Here is a 12,008-nt window from a genome sequence, read left to right as displayed (position 1 = left end):
GTTTAGATACTTTTATCTCCATTAAATAATACAAACTGTGATGACTCCTTCTAGAGGGGATTTTTGGAGAATAGGTTTTCTGTATTTGTGTCCCTTTGGGTTTCCTTTGGGGTTTCCTTATTTTATCATATGTATATATTGCTATGCTCGGACCGGTTCTCTTCGCAGCCGGGTTTTGAGTCTTGATATTCTTGTTTTTGACACTCTTTATATATATGATCTTGCGTTAGCTTATCCTTTGCTCGTTACGTTATCGATCGGAGTGTTGCGCGTTCGAGTTACGGTTTTTGTTTACCCCTTTTTCTACAAAGGCTCCTAGTTATAATCAATTATTCATACTACTATACGTACTAAATTTTTGTTTTAGAGGTCGTAATACCTTGCCATCTCTGAATTATGACTTAAGCATAAGACTCTGTATGGTAGGGTGTTACATATCTTGTTCCTGCTGGTATGCTCTAAGGTTTTTCTTTGCGATTCTTTTCTTGGAAAGTAATCGGATTATCTTCCAATCCTGCCCTCTTGTTCACGTGCACTCTTGTTTGATCCTAACTACATATGTCTGTTTAAAATCCTTGGTGTATTTACCTTATTTATTTAGGCACTTCCTCTTGAGTCATGTATTCTTTGATATACATTTGAATTTGTTTTGATGTAGTATACCCTTTTAAGTTCTTATTCCGAGTCCTTTGTAAACAAATTGTGATTTAGTTTTCCTCTTATTTGACAATAATTACAACCATTCTTTAAATCTTAACAAAACCACCTTTGAATTTATATATATACTTCTCTATATAAACTTGAAAGTTCCTTATACAGTTTAAAACTAATTGTTTCTAATATCTCGCTTGTTCATTCATTGATTTATGGAAATACATTTACTTTAAATACAATTTGATTTTCTAACTACTTTATTACAGTTTTCATGAATATCTTTATTTGATTATGTATTTAAGTATTCTTCAAAAGAAAGATTTTTTTCTCTTTTTAGTTGATTTTCATTTGACAAAGTTATTTTAAAGTTAGCATGCACTATTTTAAATGAAGTTTTGAAAAGCTTCTTTATTTAGCGAAAATCTGTTTGTTTGTAACGCACCACTTATTTCTCTTTATGAATTTTATACCCTTTGATTCAAGCTTGAATTTGTTTCAGTATAAAGAATGATCTCAGAATTAAAAAAAAAAATATTGTCATTGACCTGAGCTGTCTTTATTTCTGGACTTTGTATTCTATTTCAGTCGGAACTTGTTTCGATCAATATATTATCTTTTCTTTTATTCTTTCTATCAAAATTTTTTGAATTAGATTCTTTCTTAAGATGATTTGACTCTTTAGTTTTATATTTTACATTTTATGTGTATTCTACTCTAACCATATTCATTAGCTATCTTGTAGATTCTTGATATCACGACTTCTAATTTTGTGTTTCTATACATGGAAAACATAATTCCTCGATAAGCTTTGAATTCGTTTTGCTACACCATACCTTATGGCATTCTTTTGAGATTCTGTTTGGATCCTTCTGAAGAAGTTGATTGATGCGTTCTTTATCTGATTTTATTCACAATCAATTTTTTAAATTTTTATGAGAATCGTTTTTACTTTTACATGCACTTTACATGAACTTCAAAATTTCTTTATATGGTTTAAACCTACATATTTGCAATATACGTCTACTCTTTTACTGATTTATAAAAGATTTCACTTTTGATTCTTTACTTAAATGTGACTTGATTCTTACCAACTTTGTTGCCTTTTTATGCGTATCTTTATTGGTTATGTACCTAAATATCTTCCAAGACTCTTGAAGAAAGATTTTTGTTCTTGTTCCAAATAACCATTCATTTTACAACCCTCACATAATTTATTTCAACTTGAATATGTTTTGCTGTAACACAAACATTTATATTCTTCTTGGTTCTTCAAAAAAAAATGAAACAAAAATGATTAATTCATATCTTTTCTTTTTCAAAGGTAAAATAATTCCTCCTTATGCTTTTTCCGTTTCTCTGTGGACATGTTATTCGGTTATGTTTTTAAACATTCTTTTGAATTCGGTAAACGACGCCATTGACTTTGATCATTTTTCTCTTTTGAATTAATGGAGGTGTCAAAAGAGATGTGGGTTTGCAACACCAATTTCATACGTTGGCGACCAGAAAGAACTTCTGAAAAAAATTTTGATGCCGAAAAAAGGTCCACGCGGTGGTGGAAGGCATAAATAACGTCGATAAGAAAGCAAACAGAATTTGGGAAGTTCAATGGAAGCGAAAAATTGTGAAAATTTAGGATAAGAGAAAGAAGAGATAGAGATGGGGTTGAAGTTGAAGATAAAGTCATAAAGGGTGGGGTAATTTGGAGATTTTGTTAAAAAGTCATCAAAAAATGAAGGTTTGGGTACTTTTGTCATATGGAACTCATCTTTCATAGGTACAACGTTAATTTTTTTGTTTGATGGGTACTTTTATCAACATTGTAAAATTCATGGGTACAAATAGTTATTTTTCCTTGTAATATAGTTATGATATGTGACTAAGGATTGATATAAAGGTTTAATTACTCTGTTGGTCCTTATAGTTTCATCAAATTTTTAACTAGGTCCCTATACTTTTTTTTTTCTTTTCAATTGGGTCCCTACACTGTTATTGATTTTTATAATTAGGTCCTTCATAATGTAAAAAATGATAGAGTTAACTGAATATTTATTTGCAAATTGAAGGTATTCATAATTAAAAACCTAACTAGATCTTTGACTACATGTATTTTGGGAGAAATATTTTGTTAATTTTAACGTTTTCTTATATGAAAAGGATCTAATTACAAAATTAAAGGTAGTCTAGGGACCCAATTGAAAAAAAATGTATAGAGACCTAATTGAAAATTTGATAAAACTATAGAGACCAATAGAGTAATTAAACCATATATAAATGAATTTTTTTTTTAAAATTATGAATTATAAATTTTAGAATCTATTTAATCTCAATTTAGATTTTTTAAGTTTATTGTTTTTTGAGTTCTAATTCACAAAACAACCTTCTTAAATATTTTTGTGGGCTTATTAGACTTTAAACAAGCCAGATTTGAGTCTGTAAAAAAAGTCTATGAAAAATAAAAAATCTAAACTTGGACCGTCTATTTATAACATAAGTTAGACTCGTCAAAGTCAAAGTTCGACTCGATTCTACCTATTTCATCTGTAATCGTCATCAATGTCTAAACAAAATTGATTTATTTGCATTGATGAAAATGTATATGGTTATGCTATTTTTATTACTTTAAATTTTAGAGTAAAGTATCGTTTTTGTCCCCAATGTTTGGGGTAAGTCCTAAAGTTGTCCCTAACGTTTCAATCGTCCTATTTAAGTCCCTAACGTTTTAAAATTGACTCAATGTTATCCTATCGTTAAGGATCCGTTAACAGAATTGACGACGGAACAAAATTGAGACGATTTTGAAACGTTAGGGACTTAAATAGGACGAAAACGTTAGGGACAAAAACGATACATAAAATAAATTTTAATTTAATTTTATCTTTCAATAATATTAATTTTTTACTGTACATAGTATTCAATTATTTTTTAATTACATCTAAATAAATTATACTTAATCACATTACTTTCATTTTAAATAAATTTATTTTTTTATAATTTTAAAGAATTTTGACACATTAGAGACAAAATGTATAATTTATATTTTATTGTATATATATTATTTTTTTTCTTTTCTGCAAGTTTATAAACTAGTCATTCTACAAACATTTCATGATAACTAAAAATCTTTAAGAGTAAAAGTATAAAAAAAATTTAATTTATTTAAAATGAAAGTAATATGATTAAGTGTAATTTACTTAGATGTGATCAAAAAATAATTGAATACTATGTATAGTAAAAAATTGATATTATTGAAGGATAAAATTAAAATTTATTTCTATGTATCATTTTTGTCCCCAACGTTTTTGTCCTATTTAAGTCCCTAACGTTTCAAATCGTTTCAATTTTGTCCCGCTGTCAATTTTGTTAACGGATCCCTAATGGCAGGACAACATTGAGTCAGTTTTGAAACGTTAGAGACTTAAATAGGACGATTGAAACGTTAGGGACAACTTTGGGACTTACCCCAAACGTTGAGGACAAAAATAATACTTTACTCTAAATTTTAAAACTTTTTTTCCGGCTTTTTAAAAACATAAACACTCATCTAATAAACAACTGCAAAAAAGATTATTTTTTCATGCGTTTATAAGAATCTCAAATTTAGAATAAGAATTTATATCCATTTTCAAAAAAATTTTGTATTTCAACATATTTTTGTTACTAATTATATCTCAATTTTTTCTCCTAAATTTTTATGTCGAATTGTTTTTCATTAGAGGCTAACAATCTAATTTTAACTAAACTAGCCTCATTGCTATTTAAAAGAGAAATACAAGTCTCTAAAAATTTTAAAATTTTAAAACCATTCCCTTTATGTAAGCAAGCTGAATGTATTTTACAAAAGGTAAAGGTGTTTAAGGTCAAAAGAGTTTTGATAAACACAGATGTGCATTGAAAAATTATACATATGATTGATTGGCTCTAGTGCAAGTGGGAGATTATTGTGATAATAGTATGCCCAAGATTCAATCCATCATGATTGGCTCTTGTGCAAGTGGGAGATTATTGGGAATAAGTAGTATGACCACAATCCAATCAATCACGTTTCAAATAATTTGTTATTGTTATTATATTAAAATGTTAATATAATAAGGTCCTTGATTAAATTTATAGATTTATCATTGTGATAGTGATCATAATATTGAGAGATAAATCTTTTATAATTTAATCTAAATTGTTCTTGGTCAAAGGATTATCAAAAAGGACATTAATAATCCGGAAAGATCAATATATATATAATGGTCTTCATTGGATGAAGATTAATAGATCTCATTTATTAAATTATATATATAGATGGTTGGTGCACGAAATTGTGATGTCCAGGCTCAAACAACCCCCGGCAATGTGAGCAACTTGGTGCTCTGATCTCAATACATAATTGTCACAACTTCGATACAACTAACCAGCAAGTGCACTGGGTCGTCCAAGTAATACCTTACGTGAGTAAGGGTCGAATCCCACGGAGATTGTTGGTATGAAGCAAGCTATGGTCACCTTGTAAATCTCAGTCAGGCAGATATAAAGTGATAATGGTGTTTTCGAATATTATAAAATAAAATAGGGATAGAGATACTTATGTAAATCATTGGTAGGAATTTCAGATAAGCGAATGGAGATGCTTTTCGTTCCTCTGAACCTCTGCTTTCCTGCTATCTTCATCCAATCAGTCTTACTCCTTTCCATGGCTGGCTTTATGCAAGGGCATCACCGTTGTCAGTGGCTACATCCCCTCCTCTCAGTGAATAATATGCTCACGCACCCTGTCACGGCACAGCTATTCATCTGTCGGTTCCCGATCATACTGGAATAGGATTCACCCTCCTTTTGCGTCTGTCACTAACGCCCAGCACTCGCGAGTTTGAAGCTCGTCACAGTCATTCAATCATTGAATCCTACTCAGAATACCACAGACAAGGTTTAGACCTTCCGGATTCTCTTGAATGCCGCCATCATTCTAGCTTACGCCACGAAGATTCTGGTTAGGAGATCTAAGAGATACTCATTCTAGCTTAATTCATGTAGAACAGAAGTGTTTATCAGGCACGCGTTCATAAGGGAGAAGGATGATGAGCGTCATACATAATCATCACCTTCATCACGTTCTTGGGTGCGAATGGATATCTTAGAAGTGAAATAAGAAGAATTGAATAGAAAACAGTAGTACTTTGCATTAATCTTTGAGGAACAGCAGAGCTCCACACCTTAATCTATGGAGTGTAGAAACTCTACCGTATGAAAATACATAAGTGAAGGTCCAGGCATGGCCGTGTGGCCAGCCCCTATGGTCTAAGAACAATGTGTTCAAAGATGGTCAAAAAGACCATCAAAAAGACGTCTAATACAATAGTAAGAGGTCCTATTTATAATAAACTAGTCACTAGGGTTTACATGAGTGAGTAATTGATGCATAAATCCACTTCCTGGGCCCACTTGGTGTGTGTTTGGGCTGAGCTTAAGTGTAGCACGTGCAGAGGCCATTTGTGGAGTTGAACGCCAGTTTCTGTGCCAGTTTGGGCGTTCAGCTCTGGTTTTGGATCCTTTTCTGGCGCTGGACGCCAGATTTGGGCAGAAGGCTGGCGTTGAACGCCAGTTTACATCGTCTATTCTTGGCTAAAGTATGGACTATTATATATTTCTGGAAAGCCCTGGATGTCTACTTTCCAACGAAATTGAAAGCGCGCCATTTCGAGTTCTGTAGCTCCAGAAAATCCACTTTGAGTGCAGGGAGGTCAGAATCCAACAGCATCAGCAGTCCTTTTTCAACCTCTGAATCTGATTTCTGCTCAAGTCCCTCAATTTCAGCCAGAAAATACCTGAAATCACAGAAAAACACACAAACTCATAGTAAAGTCCAGAAATGTGAATTTAACATAAAAACTAAGGAAAACATCCCTAAAAGTAACTAGATCCTACTAAAAACATACTAAAAACAATGCCAAAAAGCGTATAAATTATCCGCTCATCACAACACCAAACTTAAATTGTTGCTTGTCCCCAAGCAACTGAAAATCAAATAGGATAAAAAGAAGAGAATATACTATAAATTCCAAACTATCAATGAAACAGAGCTTCAATCATATGAGCGGGACTTATAGCTTTTTGCCTCTTGAATAGTTTTGGCATCTCACTTTATCCATTGAAGTTTAGAATGATTGGCATCTATAGGAACTTCAGATTTCGAATAGTGTTATTGACTCTCCTAGTTCAGTATGATGATTCTTGAACACAGCTTCTTTATGAGTCTTGGCCGTGGCCCTAAGCACTTTGTTTTCCAGTATTACCACCGGATACATAAATGCCACAGACACATAATTGGGTGAACCTTTTCAGATTGTGACTCAGCTTTGCTAAAGTCCCCAATTAGAGGTGTCCAGGGTTCTTAAGCACACTCTTTTTTTGCTTTGGACCTTGACTTTAACCGCTCAGTCTCAAGTTTTCACTTGACACCTACACGCCACAAGCACATGGTTAGGGACAGGTTGGTTTAGCTGCTTAGACCAGGATTTTATTCCTTTAGGCCCTCATATCCACTGATGCTCAAAGCCTTGGGATCCTTTTTATTTGCCCTTGCCTTTTGGTTTTAAGGGTTATTGGCTTTTTCTGCTTGCTTTTTCTTTTTTCTTTTTTTTTTCGCCTATTATTTTTTTTCTTCTTTTTTTTTTTTCTGCAAGCTTTGTTCTTTGCTGCTTTTTCTTGCTTCAAGAATCATTTTTATGATTTTTCAGATTATCAAATAACATGTCTCCTAGTCATCATTCTTTCAAGAGCCAACATATTTAACATTCTTAAACAACAACTTCAAAAGACATATACACTGTGCAAGCATACATTCAGAAAACAAGAAGCATTATCACCACATCAATATAATTAAGCTAAGTTCAAGGATAAATTCGAAACTCATGTACTTCTTGTTCTTTTGAATTAAAACATTTTTCATTTAAGAGAGGTGATGGATTCATAGGACATTCATAACTTTAAGACAAAGTTACTAACTACTAATGATCATGTAATGAAGACACAAACATAGATAAGCACATAACATAGAAAACGAAAAACAGAAGAAAGAAGAACAAGGAATGAATCCACCTTAGTGATGGTGGCGTTTCCTTCTTGAGGAACCAATGATGTCCTTGAGCTCTTCTATGTCTCTTCCTTGTCTTTGTTGCTCCTCCCTCATTGCTTTTTGATCTTCTCTTATTTCATGAAGCATGATGGAGTGCTCTTGATGTTCCACCCTTAGTTGTCCCATATGGGAACTCAATTTTTCTAGGGAGGTGTTGATTTGCTCCCAATAATTTTGTGGAGGAAAGTGCATTTGAGGCATCTCCGGGATCTCATGGAAATGAGCTTCTTGCGCCTCTTGAGCTCCATGACTGGGCTCTCTTGCTTGCTCCATCTTTTTCTTAGTGATGGGCTTGTCCTCTTTGATGAGGATATCTCCCTCTATGTCAATCCCAGCCGAATTGCATAGGTGGCAGATGAGGTGAGGAAAGGCTAACCTTGCCATGGTGGAGGACTTGTCAGCCACCTTGTAGAGTTCTTGAGGTATAATCTCATGAACTTCCACCTCTTCTCCAATCATGATGCTATGGATCATGATGGCCCGGTCTATAGTAACTTCAGACCGGTTGCTAGTGGGAATGATTGAGCATTGAATAAACTCCAACCATCCTCTAGCAATAGGCTTGAGGTCCAATCTTCTTAGTTGAACCGGCTTGCCTTTGGAGTCAATCTTCCATTGAGCTCCTTCTACACATATGTCCATAAGGACTTGGTCCATCCTTTGATCAAAGTTGACTCTCCTTGTGTAGGGGCGTGCGTTCTCTTCCATGTATGGCAAGTTGAACGCCAACCTCACATTTTCCGGACTAAAATCTAAGTATTTCCCCCGAACCATTGTAACATAGTTCTTTGGATCCGGGTTCTTACTTTGATCATGGTTCTTGGTGATCCATGCATTGGCATAGAACTCTTGAACCATTAGGATGCCGACTTGTTGGATGAGATTTGTTAGAACTTCCCAACCTCTTTTTTGAATTTCATGTCGGATCTCCGGATACTCATTTCTTTTGAGTTTAAAAGGGACCTCAGGGATCACCTTCTTCTTGGCCACAACATCATAGAAGTGGTCTTGATGGGCTTTGGAGATGAATCTTTCCATCTCCCATGACTCGGATGTGGAAGCTTTTGTCTTCCCTTTCCCTCTTCTAGAGGATTCTCCGGTCTTAGGTGCCATCAATGGTAATGGAAAAACAAAAGGCTTATGCTTTTACCACACCAAACTTAGAATATTGCTCGCCCTCGAGCAATAAACAAAAGAATAGAAGAAGAAGAAGAAGAAATATGGAGAGGGAGAGGGAGATGTGGTTTCGGCCAAGAGGAGTGTAGAGGGGTGTGTGGTGTGAATTTGATGAAGAATGGAAGGCTTTATATAGGGAAGGGAAGGGGGTGGAGGTTTCGGCCATATGGGTGGGTTTGGGTGGGAAATTGGTTTTGAATTTTGAAGGTAGGTAGAGTTTATGAGGTAGGTTTATTGGGAAGAGTGGGTGGATGTGAGTGGTGAAGGTTTAATGGGGAAGAGAGATTGAGGTGATTGGTGAAGGGCTTTTTAGGGAAGAGTGTTTATGGGGTTGTGTGAAAGAGAGTGGTGAGAAGAAGTGAGTGGAGGTAGGTGGGGATCCTGTGGGGTCCACAGATCCTGAGTGGATCCTGTGGGGTCCACAGATCCTGAGTAGATCCTGTGGGGTCCACAGATCTTGAGGTGTTCAAGGAATTACATCCCTACACCCATTAGGCATATAAAAATGCCTTTGTACCCAACTCTGGGCGTTCAGCGCCAGGTTGGTGGCCATTTTGGGCGTTCAACGCCCATCTGTGTGCCATTTCTGGCGTTGAACGCCAGAACCATGCCTGTTCTGGCGTTCAGCGCCCAGAAGCTGCCCATTTTGGGCGTTCAGTGCCAGAACCATGCTCTGTTCTGGCGCTGAACGCCAGACAGATGCTCCTCCAGGGTGTGATTTTTCTTCTGCTGTTTTTGATTCCGTTTTCAATTTTTCTATTTATTTTGTGACTCCACGTGATCATGACCCTAAGAAAACATGAAAAACAATAAAAATAAAAGTTAGATAAACATTGGGTTGCCTCCCAACAAGCGCTTCTTTAATGTCAATAGCTTGACAGTGGGCTCTCATGGAGCCTCACAGATGTGCAGAGCTTTGTTGAGACTCTCCAACACCAAACTTAGAGTTTGGATATGGGAGTTCAACACCAAACTTAGAGTTTGGTTGTGGCCTCCCAACACCAAACTTAGACTTTGACTGTGGGGGCTCTGGTTGACTCTGCTTTGAGAGAAGCTTTTCAAACTTCCTCTCCATGGTTGCAGAGGGAGATCTTTGAGTTTTGAATACAAGGGAGTTCTCATTCCATTGAAGGACTATTTCACCTCTGTCAACATCAATCACAGCTCTTGCTGTGGCCAGGAAAGGTCTTCCTAGGATGATGGATTCATCTTCTTCCTTTCCAGTATCCAGGACTATGAAATCAGTAGGTATGTAAAGGCCCTCAACCTTTACTAATACATCTTCTACTTGTCCATAAGCCTGTTTTCTTGAGCTGTCTGCCATCTCTAGTGAGATTTTAGCAGCTTGCACCCCATAGATTCCCAGTTTCTCTATTACAGAGAGGGGCATGAGGTTTATACCTGAACCAAGGTCACATAGAGCCTTAAAGATCATGGTGCCTATGGTACAGGGTATTATGAACTTTCCAGGATCCTGTCTCTTCTGAGGTAATGTCAGTTGATCCAGATCACTTAGTTCATTGATGAACAAGGGAGGTTCAACTTCCCAAGTATCAATGCCAAATAATTTGGCATTCAGCTTCATGATTGCACCAAGAAACTTGGCAGTTTGCTCTTCAGTAACATCCTCATTTTCTTCAGAAGAGGAATACTCATCAGAGCTCATGAAGGGCATAAGGAGGGTTAATGGAATCTCTATGGTCTCTAGATGAGTCTCAGATTCCTTTGGTTCCTCAGAGGGAAGCTCCTTATTGATCACTGGACGTCCCAGGAGGTCTTCCTCCTTGGGATTCACGTCCTCTCCTCTCCTCACAGGTTCGGCCATGGCACTTATGTCAATGGCCTTGCACTCTCCTTTTGGATTCTCTTCTGTATTGCTTGGGAGAGTACTAGGAGGGATTTCAGTGATCCTTTTACTCAGCTGGCCCACTTGTGCTTCCAAATTTCTAATGGAAGACCTTGTTTCATTCATGAAACTTACAGTGGCCTTAGATAGATCAGAGACTAGATTTGCTAAATTAAAAGCATTTTGTTCAGAGTTCTCTGTCTGTTGCTGAGTGGATGATGGAAAAGGCTTGCTATTGCTAAACCTGTTTCTTCCACCATTATTAAAGCCTTGTTGGGGCTTTTGATCCTTCCATGAGAAATTTGGATGATTTCTCCATGTTGAGTTATAGGTGTTTCCATAAGGTTCACCTAAGTAATTTACCAATACTATTGCAGGGTTCTCAGGATCATAAGCTTCTTCTTCAGAAGAAGCCTCTTGAGTACTGTTGGATGCAGCTTGCATTCCATGCAGACTCTGAGAGATCATATTGACTTGCTGAGTCAATATTTTGTTCTGAGCCAATATGGCATTCAGAGTATCAACTTCAAGAACTCCCTTCTTCATAGGCGTCCCATTATTCACAGGATTCCTTTCAGAAGTGTACATGAACTGGTTATTAGCAACCATGTCAATCAGTTCTTGAGCTTCTGCAGGCGTTTTCTTTAGGTGAATGGATCCACCTGCAGAAGTGTCCAGTGACATCTTTGATAGCTCAGATAAACCATCATAGAATATATCCAGGATGGTCCATTCTGAAAGCATGTCAGAAGGACACTTTTTGGTCAACTGTTTGTATCTTTCCCAAGCTTCATAGAGAGATTCACCTTCTTTCTGTCTGAAGGTTTGAACATCAGCTCTAAGCTTGCTCAGCTTTTGAGGAGGAAAGTACTTGGCTAAGAAAGCCATGACCAGCTTATCCCAAGAGTTCAGGCTGTCTTTGGGTTGAGAATCCAACCATAATCTAGCTCTGTCTCTTACAGCAAAAGGGAAAAGCATGAGCCTGTAGACTTCAGGATCTACTCCATTAGTCTTAACAGTATCATATATCTGCAAGAATTCAGTCAAGAACTGAAAAGGATCTTCAGCTGGCAGTCCATGAAACTTGCAGTTCTGCTGCATTAGAGAAACTAATTGAGGTTTCAGCTCAAAGTTGTTTGCTCCAATGGCAGGAATGGAGATGCTTCTTCCAAGTAAATTGGAATTAGGTGCAGTAAAGTCACCAAGCAT

The 12,008-nt window shown here is 36.3% G+C and overlaps 1 non-coding gene across 1 annotated transcript; it reads left to right on the top strand.

The window, feature by feature from the left end:
- The first annotated feature begins 11,537 nt into the window (after positions 1 to 11,537).
- Positions 11,538 to 11,645, top strand: LOC148578039 (small nucleolar RNA R71). Its single transcript, XR_015904189.1, has one exon. It is a non-coding gene; the product is annotated as a small nucleolar RNA R71 (small nucleolar RNA).
- The last annotated feature ends 363 nt before the right edge of the window (positions 11,646 to 12,008 follow it).

Source organism: Arachis ipaensis, chromosome B1 (assembly GCF_059453495.1).
Source record: "Arachis ipaensis isolate K30076 ecotype BB chromosome B1, ASM5945349v1, whole genome shotgun sequence".
Lineage (NCBI taxonomy): Eukaryota > Viridiplantae > Streptophyta > Magnoliopsida > Fabales > Fabaceae > Arachis > Arachis ipaensis.
Note: the sequence above shows the minus strand (reverse complement) of the source record. Positions and strands in the feature narration are given on the sequence as shown.